Genomic DNA, 15,222 nt, shown 5'->3' with positions numbered 1-15,222 from the left:
CAGTGCCGCAGAACAGATCTTGAAAGCTTGATATATTTTTGATGACAATGAAAGCTTAAAATGTTTCCAAGAAACAGCTTGCCGGTCTTGTCCAGTCAGCTATATAGTAACAAACACCCGAATACACTCTGATGCACATTTTCAGGAACAGTACTTAATATTACACCTAAGAAAATAATTTCCTTTTGGCTTTTCACCTTCCAATAACTAATTTATTAAGGATTGTTAGCACTTTCTTGTTTCCTTTTTTTTTTTTTTTTTGGGGGGGGGGAGGGTGGAATAAGGAGAAAAAAAAGAAAGAACAGCAAGTTTGTCCTACAAAATTGTCTGAATTTATATTGTGTATCAAAGAGTTATAAAACCTGAGGTAACATTTCATGACCTAATCTTCTATTTCTTTTCCCAGAGACTCAAATTATTAATTTATAGAAAACAGAAGAACAAGACCCCTAGAAATTCTTGATATATTTTTTCCAATATTTCATTCTCAAATGATGCCTTTTCTTTTCTTTTTTTTTTTTTTTTTAACTGTAAGTTTGTATTTTTCTCTTACATCCAAAGCATCTATTTTAGAAGTTTTCTATTTCTTTTGTTTGGGGGGTTTGGTTTTCATTTTTCCTTTCAGGTCATTGCTGAGGTCCTGATTTTTCCATGTAGCTGAGTCTAGTATACCTATGGATTCTAGCTGCAATGTTCTTTTATTAAACTGTCCATTGTGTGAACTCAGTACTATTTCCTGAGAGGTCTGCTCATCTGGATCTATGAATTTTACTATGCTATCTATCTTCTACATTTTTGTCCATTAAAAAATAAATTTCACCATTCACCATAATCTTCCTTACACAGTTAAACTTTCAATTTCATGCACTCAGTCATTTTGCCCTTGTTGATCAGAAACAAAGCAAAAAACATTTAACGCTTTCTTCAACAGCTGAATCAAAAAATTGGCTTCAACAGATTCCAGGAGCTTGACCTGTTACTGATTTCTGTATCTGAATATGTTCCTTTCATTACTTATGGAGGTACACCTGTTACTTCATGACATTTGGTAGACTGCGCCACTTCCTGGTTACAACTAACTGCAGCATCTGTTTCCGCACTGGGTACAACTAACCACCTCACAATATATCTCTCCAATTTTTACTGCTGTCATGGTAGCCATTCAGGGGACAAGCTATCCACAAACAACGTTCATATTAGTCATTTGCTTCTTTTATTGCAACAGATTTATTAATGGCATTTATTGCTTGTTCACAAACAGGTTGCAGGAAGCATAATCCAAAGATTTCTGATGACTTTTTTTCCTTTATTTTATCTGGTTTTCTATACACTATGTAATTTTCTACTAATTATAATGCATCCATAGCTTAAATATTAATTGCATAGTTACTTTACCTGTAACCCAAATATGAATCAGCTTTGATCAATAACAGATACTAGGTATACATTTCATTCCATATATTTCTGACTAGCATACTTTTGGTTGTTTTACAGTCAGTAGGCCCTCACCATACACTAACACAGGTGTAGACCTTCATAAGTGAGAATCATATGATTTATTTTGTATGAAATGTTAAAACAAGTATTTTTATGTTCATATTTGTTATTCTTATTTTCCTTTAGTTACATTTCCACCTTAAATTTATTGTACTCAGGTACACAGTTCTGTCTGATTGCTTACTTAAAAATATAGTTATGGTAAACAAAAATACAAGAATGTTATGAAAATGTGTTATCTGACAGAAATACCATACATAGTTATACATTTTAGCTTGTATGTTAAGATAATTTTGGCTTTCTGGTTTGAAAAGATGAAACTGCTGCTTATCTCCAGACCTTACACTTCCCAAATGTATTTCCATATGTACTTATATCTGGATCCAAAGAAACTATAATCTTGTCTGCAATATAATACAGATTCCTAATGATGCAGATTTTTCTACAGTTAAAAGGAAAAAAATGTAGCAATACTGAAAGATATTCTTCATTATAATTGTGATAGTAATACTAAAGTTGGCTATGTAAATTATGTGGATCATTCTAGACTACATATTGCATATGTTTTGAAGTTATTTTGCATGCATTTGTACTATTATCTCTAAGGTATATCGAATTTAACACTTTTAAATATTTTAACTTTTAATTTATTTTTAATTCACTATTATTTCTCATTCCCTGTGTTCTCTAAATAAGCAAGTAGAGTACACATGAGAATAACTTTCAAAATTACTTTTTTGTTTTGCAGAACAGATCTTCGAACTCTTCTGCATTTTACCTCAATCAGTCACAATGAGCTTTAAATATGATTCTGCTTAGTTGCATTAAAATAATCTTATGTCAAGTGTTTTGTTGTCTTACTCCTGCTATTGCTCTGACTTGTTTGGGTTTGGAGTTTGTTTTGTTTCTTTTTATTTTGCCAAAACAGTAAAGTGCTAAATTACATTTAACTAGAACAAAAAATAGATTATAAAGTGTCTGAGTCTTTTCGGTCAAAGCAAAATGTTTATACATAAAAAATTTGAATCAGCCAAACAGAAAGAAGACAGTCTTTCAGAGAAGGCCAGCAAGACAGGTGTGTTACTAGAAAAGAAACTTAGAAACCATTTATAATGAAAGCACAGTTTTGCTTCCCCCCCCTCATTTTTTAAGATAAAATCAATTTCTAGACATTTATCTAGTTAAGATCTCTAGTCTCTTCAGACACCGTATTCCTACACAACAGACATAACTGCTAAAAATACTATTGCAGTTATTTTTTCTATAGAGGGCTGGGACAAAGAAAGACAGTTAAGGTCACACCTGAAGTCTGAGAGAAATTGTTAGAACTGAATCTGAAGAGACATCACACAGTCACCAAGAGAAATTACATGTAACAGAGTTAACATAGGATTTACTTCACAATCGTATTACAGATTCTTTCACAGGAAGTAAGTGAAAAACTTAAAGTAAAAAATAATTAGTGTATAGCGAATAAATAATTTGCAAAATTATAATTTGAAGTCTCTAGGTTGTTTCCCGACACTCTGAAATACCCAGGAATCAAGACACTCCCAAAAAATATCTTGTAAACTCAGGCGTGATAAGGAGGGGAAGTTGACAAGATATCATTCACTAAATTAAATTAGGAAGATGCTGATTAATACTGAGAAAAATTACATTGCATTACTCTGAGACTTTCTCTATTACATACATGAAAAAACAAAAATTGGTGCCAGAAACTTCCTAGATCTGTAATATAGTCCATAGTAGTTAAAGTGGAAAAGAATAAGATCTCAACACTTACATAAGAAATTCCAGTTCCTTAAGGCCCCATTTCACTTCCACATGGTTATAGATTGTAAAAAAAAAAAAAAAAACCATCAGTTTTCAGTGAGCCATTATTTTGTGTTTTAAACAGAATATTTCTAGGTTTTACTATTCCATGAAAGCTAGCAGAGGAAAATGGAGTGGCTGTTACAAAGTTGTCTCTATTTTGTGAGTAATTTAATTAGACTTTCATTCCTGGAAGACTTGGGAAAGCATTCCATAAAGATAAAATGATGACATTACCTAAATAAATGTAGTTCAGTATTTTACATGCTACACTGAAGTATGTCCATAATTAGAATTCTAACAAGTGAGTTCTCAAATTTATAGTCTGCATTACCATTTTATAGTCATTTTAATTTACTACTTGAATTAGTAGTCAACATTAGAGACACCAGAAAAAAAACTGAAAAAATTGCAAACAATTATAGACACTAAATAGGATTGAGTAAGCATTTTTGTTAGCCCCAAAGCTATCCTGATAGCTTTATTGTCTTAATCAACTTAGTAGACTTGCTTTACTGCTCTTCTGAGGTGGATGTTGTGGACACATGCTGGGGTACTAGTTCACTTCTACCAAATTAAAAATTATAATTCTCATGCGTGAAATAACTGCATGGACTAATGACCAAGTCTCTGCATAATTTGAACTGAAGCCCCAGCAGGTGGTAAGCAATTAAACACATAACATAATATGATCACAAGTTATTGTCTTCTTTTTTTCTTTTAATAAAAAAAAAAAAAGGAACAGAAATAAGAAAAACAAACTCCTTCTTTCCCTGCACAGTCCTAAATTTCCCAAAAAAAGTCAGAGAAAAAAAAAATAAGAAGGAAATTAAAAACATGTCAATGAAAAATCACCTACTAACATGTCTCCAGAACTCTTATCATTCAAAGTACTGAATTTTATACATGAATATTTTTCTTTCTTATAAAAGTGTAGACATGATTGTACTCCCACTGAAACAAGAACAAAGCCCAAAGGTTTCTTTAGTAGCACAAGAATACACCTTAAGAACCACTTTGGCATTTCTCTAAACTTGGAAATACTCCTGAACCAACTGGAGAACCAGATATGTAGTAAGCATGTCATTATTTAAATGGGGAAAAAAAATCCCAAACAACCCCAATCCCCAAATCAAAATAAGGACATATTGCAATCTATATTAAAAGAGAAGTAAATAACTATTTCTATGGAATGAGCGCTTCAGATGACAGGCTTTGGCAAATGAAATAGCATGCCTGATAACTTCTGAGACAGGCCATATATAAAGCAGAAAAGATTGATGACATTTTGACTCTTACAAAATTTAGTGTAGGTTTGCATTTTACTGATTTTTAAAGTTAGATAATATTGAAGGGTTGTTGTTTTTTTAATAAATACAGATTTTTTTTTAATAAACAGAATAGGATAAAACCTGGATCAAAATCAGTAAAAGTTCCAGTTTTTGAACTTGTAGCTGGTAGAACACATATAACTTTATAGTGAAATTAAGGTATTTGAAAAGCAATACCTTCAGAAGTCACACTGCTACTACTGAACCCAGGACACATTGTTACTAAGTATTAAAATTTTAAGACAAGAATAATGTTAAGGGTGAGAGGGTAATCAAACAGATTATTTAATAGAACATTTTGCTACTCTGTGAAGTCCCTATACCTATTTGGCACTTTCATTTTGGAGATTATCAGAGAAATTTTGTTTTTCAGGAGTAAGCAAAAGAAACCCAGGGTAAGACATAGTAGTTACTATATTTTCTTGCATTTAGCTAATGTTAAGGGGCAATTTGCAGCTATTGCTATAATTTTAAAAGGCCTCTTTTGAAGAACATCATGCTGGGAAAACACGTAGAGAGACGAAGTTCAAAACAGCAGATGAGTACCTCCCCGATCACAAAGCACTTCTGATGATGAAACCCTCTCCTTTCAGTCACAGTGTGAGAAGGAAACAACAGAAAGTTTGTGAAAGGTTTTTATTTGTAGAAATGTGGAATTAGAAAGAAAGTAAGCATGTTGTGTCAGAATTTGGTTTCTTGGAACCTATCACTTATATTTTGAAGGGTGCTTTTTTTTTTGTTTTTTCCTTTCTTAAGCTTTAGCTTTGGCAAATATAGGCCCAGTCTTTAAGGCACACAAATGTTTAGAAATAATTTTCTGCTCTCCCTTTTTCTTTTGTCTGACTTCTGTCTGGTCAGCACAGATACCACGCAATTGTGTGGGGAAAAAACCCACCCTATTTCATTTCGCAATATATTTTTTTAAATGTACATAATTATATTAATTTCATTGACAATTTACCTTAGTCATACCTCCAGCATTAGTACCTCTTCTAATTTAGTGCCATTGCATGCACAAATATATATTTTAATACAGCCCTTTCTTCTTCCAGGAGGAGATGTCTTTTGGTACTACTGCATACTTATTTTCCTGTCGAAAAACATTGCGCATTAAGAAACACCCACAAGAGAATTGTCATATTTTCTGCACCACTACCAGCTTCAGCTTATCTCCTGTAGTGATTTAAGTTTTCTCAGAGCTCGAAGTTATTCCCTTCATGAAGCCTGAATTTTGCTATTGGCAAGGAAAGAAAGAGGGGTGAAGGGACAGGATAAAAATTATCTCTCCCACCTTTTTGCAAAATCATCAACAGGGCAACATTTATTGCTTTTGCTTTGTGAGAAATACTTGCACACAGACAAAGCATACTTATGATTTACTTGTTGCATGCACTTGGGGCCATACACAGATGTAATAATTCTCCCAATGAAGTTTAATGAAGGGATTATGCAGTATGATCTGAAATCTACTCCTATCTAAACTCATGAGCATGGGTTTTCCTAAATTTTTATTACATTTTTCAATTATTTTTATTAAGATCCTTAATGTGAAATCCACAGGAAAAAAATTCAGCTGTACTTCACACGATATTTCTGTTAATCTAGTGTTGTAGATGTTCAACAGAAGTGTTCAGCAGCTTACATTTTCACATAAATGTACAAATGAGAGCCTGAGGCAGTTTGAATACAGGCTTTTCAAACTTCAAAGGAGTAATGAATGATTCTTGCGCTGCTCTTGCCATCCAGAATTGGCCTAAGCTTGGGGAGCAATTAAAATCAAATAGCCACTGAACTGTAGAAAGTGAAGATCGGCAGCTCTGGGCATGAGCAGACTTCTATGAAGTCCCCTGACTAATTCGTATCTTGGTGTTGGTAAAGCAAGGAATAGGGTCAGAATGAAAACCATTTATATGGAAAGAGAGCAAAAGGCAGCTGCATTAACCTTGAACATAATAAGCCAGATCTTTGTTTCAGGTCAGCTGTTTTTCACTTCTTCTTGCCACTTTTTCACAAGAGGAACCATCTGTAAAAAACCTTCAGCTACCAGAGATGTGATCACCTCCGCCTCAGTCCTAATGTCTTCTTTAAATAGCCATCAATGTAGCTAAATGTGTAGACAAAGCAAAGTCTGTTCAGATTTGTGTGAGCGCTGAATGGTGAAAATTTCATTTTAAAAATATAGGATCTTTTTTTTTTAATGGATATATTTGTCTTGTTTCATAAAAGTCAGAAATTGAGATGGATATAAGTGAAAATTATAATAATATTTAAGAATATAAACAAGACTAGTGAATTAAGATATATATTTCAAAATCTATTCCCTGACACAGTTTTGAATTTTAATATATCGGTGCGTTACAAACTAGACACTTATGGATATGTTGAAAACTTGTAGAATAGCAACAGGTTATTTTGCTGGCATTGTTTCATTCATCTTTTTTTTGGCAGCAAATACCAGAACAGCATTTTTGGTACAGGTTCAGAACAAATTTGACAAAATTATGTATATGTAAATCAGCAAGGTGATAGGCGTAGACAAACTTCATTTAAATATCTTTGAAAGAAAGTGCATATTAATGCTACATATGTCATTGCCACCTTATATATATAGTAAATTGTCTGTATAGTTTTCCAAGTCCTGTTTTTAGTGTTTGGGCTTATTTTCTGAAAGGAAGCAGAAAATGGGAGAGACATGGAAAATCTGAGGGAGAATTGTTTGTGCAAGCAGAGAAAATTTTCAAGTATATTTCTGCTAAATTCTTAGAAACATATTATCTGCTAGGATTACAGTTTTATGGCAACTTAGTTCTTTAAGGGAAAAGGAAAATAAAACATTTAATCTGTTGTGTTAATAACAGAGCTCCAGAAAGACACAACTCTATTGCAGAAAATGCAAATTTTATGATATTGTGTTTCTCAGATATATCATCTCACCATAACTGCCCAATTAACAAATATCACCAGATACAGCTAGTGTTCAAGAGAATCATAGAAACATAGAATAGTTAGGGCTTGAAAGGACCTTAAGATCATCTAGTTCCAACCCCCCTGCCATGGTCAGGGACACCTCACACTAAACAATGTCACCTAAGGCTCTGTCCAACCTGGACTTGAGCACCATCAGTGATGGAGCACTCACAGCTTCCCTGGGTAACCCATTCCAGCACCTCACCACCCTTACAGAAAAGAACTTTCTCTTTATATCCAATCTAAACTTCCTTTGTTTAAATTTTAACCCGTTACCCTTTGTCTTATCACTACAGTCCCTAATGAAGAGTCCCTCCTTAGCATCCTTATAAGCCCCCTTCAGATACTGGAAGGCTGCTATGAGGTCTCCATGCAGCCTTCTCTTCTCCAGGCTGAACAGACCCGACTTTCTCAGTCTATCTTCATGTGCGAGGTGCTCCAGACCCCTGATCATCTTCGTGGCCTTCCTCTGGACTTGTTCCAACAGTTTCATGCCCTTTTTAAGTTGAGGACACCGGAACTGTACACAGCACTCCAAGTGACGTCTCACCAGAGCAGAGTAGAGGGGCAGGATCACCTCCTTCGACCTGCTGGTCACACTCCTTTTGATGCAGCCCAGGATACAGCTGGCTTTCTGGGCTGCGAGCGCACACTGACAGCTCATGTTCATTTTCACATCAACCAGCACCCCCAAGTCCTTCTCCGCAGGGCCGCTCTGAATCTCTTCTTTGCCCAGTCTCTAGCTGTGCCCGGGATTGCTCCGACCCAGGTGCAGGACCTTGCACTTGGCATGCTTAAACTTCATGAGGTTGGCATCTGCCCACCTCACAAGCGTGTCAAGGTCCCTCTGGATGGCATCCCTTCCCTCCAGCATATCAGCCAAACCACACAGCTTGGTGTCATCGGCAAACTTGCTGGGGGCACACTCAATCCCACTGTCCATGTCACCAACAAAGATGTTGAAGAAGACCAGCCCCAACACCAATCCCTGAGGGACACCACTCGTCACTGGTCTCCAGCTCAACATTGAGCCATTGACCACAACTCTTTATGTGCGGCCATCCAGCCAGTTCTTTACCTGATGAGTGGTCCATCTATCAAATTGATATCTCTCCAATTCAGAGACAAGGATGTCATGCAGGACAGTGTCAAGCACGTTGCACAAGTCCAGGTAGATGACGTCAACTACCCTACCCCGTCCACCACTTCTGTAGCCCCATCATAGAAGGCCACCAAATTTGTCAGTCAGGATTACCCCATAGTGAAGCCATGCTGGCTGTCACCAAGCACCTTGTTGTTTTTCATGTGCCTTAGCATGCTGTCCAGGAGAATGTGCTCCAAGATTTTGCCAGGCACAGAGGTGAGACTGACTGGTCTGTGGTCACTACAACAAATACTCACTAAAAGTCCTGTTTTCCTGTTCAATATATGCTAAACACTGTTATATAAATGATCATTTTGCTGAGTGCAGGTCCTAAATTTTGGATAATGAATTTTCAAAAATTATTGTGATACTTTTCCATATTTATTTGTTAGCAAATATTTGCAGTGGAATACGGACAAGTATAGTTTTGCATTTGCTTCACAGAAGCTTCTCTGTATTTCAAGTGTATTTTGCTTTATTGTTTGTTTTCCCCTCTTTTCCTGAGCACCGACTAGCTCCTGTAGCTGAGTAGCTCTGTAATACAGTACTGCACATAACTGTACTGCCATTGCTAATAGCATATCATTAGCTTTGTACTGAGTTTACAAGGCCTCAGAATAGAGGCTGCTAACGCTTTCTTTGTCTGAGCCAGGTGTTTGTGATATATATATATATATATATATATTTTTTTTTTTTTTACTTTTGGTCATCTTTGTGTGATGCAATTATGGTTTTAGAACTCGAGCACAATCGCACTGTGGCATTTCAAGACACAGACTCAAGTTGATGCAGAGACTCAAATCCTCGTTTATTACCACCAAGCCCTTTTTATCCCCTTGTTTGGTACTTTTCCAACCTGCACATACATACAGCATTCAATCGCATTGGCCACTGTGAAACTCTCCAGGTAAATAGTCCAATCACAATGCTGCAGACCCTCTTACAACCCCCACATCCTCTGGCCTCCAACTGAGATTCCTTCCTGGCCCATCCTCCCAAGGCTTGCTTTGTTTACATTTCCTGTCCATAAACGGTTCAACTCATCGCCCCAGGGCTTGTCAAGCACCAAGGCCTCAGAGCTCATCCCCAGACTCTTTTTCATGAAGTCTTATAACCTTTACTCCCCACATCTCACAATACAGGAAAATACAGATCTGGTATGGCAGCAGAGGTCTTGAGGAGTGAAAGCCTGGGATAATAAAGGATAGGGAACAAGCCTGGCACTGAAAGCCCCATGGCCATAAACAACTCACACATGAGAGGTTACAAAAATACAAATCTGCTTTTGGAGGTGTCCTGGGTTCAGCAGTACCAGTCATTTTTCTCCTTAGTAGCTCGTGCAGTACTGTGTTTTTGACTTTCAGCCTGGGAACAGCGCTGATAACACTGACGTTCTTAGTTGTTGCTCAGTAATGTTTACTCTGACCAAGGACTTTGTGAGTCTCATGCTCTGCCAGGGAGGAGAGGAAGCCAGGAGGACGTAGAGAGAGGACACCTGACCCAAACTAGCCAAAGAGGTTTTTCATACCACAGCACGTCATGCCCAGGATGTAAAACTTAGTTACCTAGAAGGGCTAGATTACTGCTCGGTCGGGCTGGGTATCTGTCAGCGGGTGGTGAGCGGTTGTATCTCTTCCCTTGTCATTTCCCTTATCATTATTATTATTGGTGGTAGCAGGAGTGGTTTGTGTCATACCTTAGTTACTGGACTGTTCTTATCGCAACCTGTGGGAGTTACATTATTTCGATTCTCCTCCCCAACCCTCCAGTAGTGGAGGTGGAGGAGGTGGGGGAGTGAGTGAGCAGGCTGTGTTGTGGCTGGGGTTAAACCACGACAGGAGGCAACAGAGACCAAAGTGATACTACCTACATATAGTGAAATTCACCTTATATAGTAAATTTGAAAGTAAGTTGGAGTTGAAGAGTAATATGGAAAAAGAAAAGCTATAAAAGCATGTTAGCAAGCATAAAAATGACCCGAGGTGGAGTCTAGAATGAGGAAGAAGAAGACATCAACATGAACATTATACTCCTCCCAGCAGAAGTCTGAAGGTGTTGACTAATCATGTAACTCCAGAATGAAGAGCAAAAGGGGTAGAAAAGAAGTGCATATATAATAATTTTAACTCCTACACTATTAATGAACCTTTTTTCTACATATGCATATTGTTTCTCTTCCTGTAAATATTAGATGTGCATTATTAATGATTTTTGGATTAGATTGTCAACTTCAATTATAATAGCAATAAATGTTTAGTTTACATATAAGGGTGTTTTATCTTTGCTCATAAACAAGGTTTTTAGCATAACATACTGCAAATACGCACTTCCAAAAGTGCACTCTAAGACTATATCTTGTTATCCAAAAGACAATGGCATCTCCCAAGAGAGGCTGGAGAAGGTTACTTGGTTATTCGCTGCTGTTTTCATCTACACTTGAGCATTCTATAGATGTGTTGTGATTTAAACAAAGTCAGCCATAAATCACACAGTCGCTCTCTCACTCCCCCCTCCACTTCTTGCCCTACCACTACTCCCAGAGGGACAGAGAGGAGAATCTAAAAGAATGCAACTCCCACGGGTTGAGATAAGAACAGTTTAGTAACTGAGGTATAACACAAATCACTACTGCTACCACCAATAATAATGATAAAGGAAATAACAAGAGGAAAGAATACAACACCTTAATACCAACTGACCAATAACTCGCCCCACTCCCCCCAGCCGAGCACCGACCGATACCTAATCCAGCCCTGCAGTGTACCAGCCCTTCCTGGTAACTCTCGGTTACATTCTGGGCATGATGTGCTGTGATATGGAATACCTCCTTGGCTATTTTGGGTCAAGTGTCCTGTCTCTGCTTCCTCCCGGCTTTCCCTCCTCCCCCAGCAGCACATGAGGAGCAAAAAGTCCTTGGTCAAACTAAAACGTTTGTGTTATCAGCTCTGTTCACAGGCTGAAAGTCAAACACAGTGCTGCACCAGCTACTAAGAAGGAGAAAAATGACTGCTACTGCTGAACCCAGGACAATATATTTTTAATTCTGTTTGCTTGTCAGCTATATCAGATTTTTTTTTTTGTTAGGCTGTATTTTTCATGATTGTTTTCATCATTTGCTGTAGCTTATACTACTTATAGAAACATTTTAACATATTGAGGTTTCTTTTTGATAGAAATACTAATAACATTGGTGTTCAGGGACTTGGGCATTTTCTAGTTAGGATTTTTCCTATATATTTGGTATGGTTTTAGGTTTGCCTTTTTTTTTTCTTTTTTCTTCTTTGGATGAGAACACAGATTCTCATTTTGTTTGCTTCAGAGATTAGAAGAGTCTGCCCTGCAGTTATTTGGGCAAAGCTATGTCACAGAAATGTTCAAGGAGATGTTGTATGTGCCATCAGAAGAACTCCTGCTGCATTCTTATTTCCTTTTAAAATTGCATAATCTGCACCAAAAATTTGTCACTTTCTTGATGTATCTGCATTTACTCTTGGGTTTTTCTGTCATAATTTTTATCAGCTATATATACATATATATACACAGAGAGAGAGAGGGGGTTTTTTGGTTGTGTTGGTTTTGGTGGTTTTTTTTTTTTGTCTTGGTGCGTATAGCTGGAGTTTGTAGTATAGACCTTGTGTACCACACATTCATTTGCAGTACAAAAACTTGCATTTATTTCCAAAAACCCAGTTTGTCAGCATGTCAAAAGGACCTCCTTCATTACTTAAAGATCTTTTCCAATCTAGTTGATTCTATGATTCTACAATTCATTCACCTATGTGATGTACCAATGACATTCTGGTAAATACTCAAAGGGATGTACACTATCAGATTTAGAAATACTGTGCCATAAACAACACATTGTAATAGATGCTGCCCTGCCAATACTGTCAACTCTTTCTTACTCCAAAAGATTTTTCTTATTGGAACAATATGTCAACTATTTACAAAAGTACTTTAAAAAAAGGTACATAATAAATAACAACGCCTAAGCTCAGCAGATTTACGATTTACTTTGTACCGGTAATTTGCACAAGATATGAAAGAATGATTCTTCTTGGTTATCCAGTTTATTGCATCATAGAATGCAGAATCTGTCATAACTTCTATAGTTCAAATGCGATTTTAAAATATTACTCCTGATATTCCTTACAGTTCCAAATTTAAATAGAATTTTCAGGAAGAGTTCAACACAAAACGTGATGTAAAAATCACAACTTTCTTACAGGATAAGCTGTTATAAATCATCAGGTTGCTATCTCTTACTCATTCCCCAATGATGATGGAAAATGACCAAAAAAAAATATGCTGAGCTCTTAAGTTAGGTCTATATTAAGGAGGAGTTTATTTTGATTGCATAATCATATGACATATTCAACTGTAAATATTATTCAACTACCTAAAATATCTAACATAATTTTAACTACTTAAAATAGGTTAAAGGAGTTCCTGAGAGAGTGTCTTTGTGTCTATGTATAAAATAAATAATTACAGCTATTGTGAAATTAGCTAAAATTAAGCAAATGTTATTGACCTAGTTCCTTTTATATGATTAACTGTCACAGGACTATCAAGGTTTATTGTCTAAATATAAATAAAAAGAGGTAAATGTCTGTTTGTTAGGAAGTATATAAAGTACAATAGCAAATTTGAATTTCTGAAAAGCAAATAGAGGGTAGAGAAATGTTAAATTGTTCTTCACAAATATAGATGAATTTATAATATGAAGAGTCAATCTTGTTCAAGAATGTGTACAAAAATGTCAGTGGAACATTTTCAACTCTAGAAAAACTGTGTGGATGAAAGCTGTGGAAGGAATATGGAAAAAGGCTACATCTCTGTACAGCCTCAAAAAGTTTTTGAAATTTTCTTAAGTGACAGAAAAGCTAACTGTGGAGGGTTGGGATTTTCCAGCATGTGTCATAAAGTGGAAGATAAAATGTGGTGCATTAATACACAATGATAATCCATTGTGTAAAATCCAATGTCATTAGATGTTGGATGAAAAGTACAAGTTACTTGTAAGTTTAACCATATTGTAATCACATTTTTGAAAATCATGCCTGGGGTTAAAAGCATGAGTCTTTGCTACCCAGAGATATTGAAACACATGAATGTTTAAATGCCTTTTATTTTTTTTTATTTGAAGAGCTCTCACTCTATTAAAATTTTCTTATTTTGTGTTTTGTATATAGTCAGTATTTCACCAGAACAGACTAGATAGTCATTTTTATTTAATGTAATTAAATGAAGACAGAGATACTCTTAACACAACCTAAATTTGCTCCACACTAAATTACTTTTATTATATATCAGATAAACATAGTCAATATAAAAGAAAAATTAAACAACATTAATAATATCTTTGTTACCCTATCTTAGAATCTTATAGCTGTCACTTTACTATTTCGGCACATTCTAATAAAATCACCAATGACAACAAAATTAGTGTAGAATCAATATCCACATGTTTCACTTCGAGGTGAGACTATTGTTTAGTAATTTTATGAATTCTCCTGGTAAAGATGACGTTAATTATTTCATTGAGTAAAAACAATAGATATATTATCTGTTCTATACAGCAAAGACCTCTTCAGGGTTGGGAAGGGATGCCTGTCAGACTTAAACTAATAATTGTTGGAGATTTGTTCCAAATTCACGTTAAGTTTTACTGATAATACTCTAACCACCACCACCATCCACCCCCAAAATATACTCTCCATATAACTTTCAGAAAATTAATTTAGCCTACAAAGGAACACAGTTGCTACAAAAGCTCACAAATAACTGTATTAGCGTTAGCAGAGTTTGCAATGAACAACCCAGTGCCTACATTACCCGGGATTTTTTATTGAAAATGAAACAAACAAAACCAAAATAAAATGTTTTTTAAAAGTTAAAAAGGTTCAATACTGCATGCAAACAAGCCTTACATGGGATGGGGTATATTACTTCTAATCTTTCCTCTTTTTTTGCCACTGAATATGATTATTTTTCTTTAAATGCGTAAGATATTCCAGCAGATGTGTGAAGCAAATTCCCCACCTCTGAAAGAAAGCAAAGGGTAAGGCACCTTGAATATTTGTGCAAATATATGGGGAAAAAGTTACTGCAAAGTTCAGGTATTAAAAGCAGACTGGTATTTTTGTAACTGATTAGTTAGCATGTTGTTTTGGTATTTTTTCCTGTAGACTCCATACTTCTCTATGCAGATCATGGGTACAATGCCAGTTTGTATTCAAGTAGTCGTACACCATGGTGCTCTGAGAAAATAAATATCCATGGACTATTTGGACAATGTTTTAAAACTGTAGTTTCCTTTTATGTCTTTTGCTTTTTATTTTCTTTTGCCTCTAATTTTCTCTTCATATGATATTTTTTCTAATAGTACAAATTAAAGTTTGTTATAATGTATTTTATGCAACTATATATAACTGCATCTTTGTGCTGCATATTCAATATATAAAA

Source organism: Lathamus discolor, chromosome 1 (assembly GCF_037157495.1).
Source record: "Lathamus discolor isolate bLatDis1 chromosome 1, bLatDis1.hap1, whole genome shotgun sequence".
Classification (NCBI taxonomy): domain Eukaryota; kingdom Metazoa; phylum Chordata; class Aves; order Psittaciformes; family Psittacidae; genus Lathamus; species Lathamus discolor.
This window is presented reverse-complemented; position numbering follows the sequence as displayed.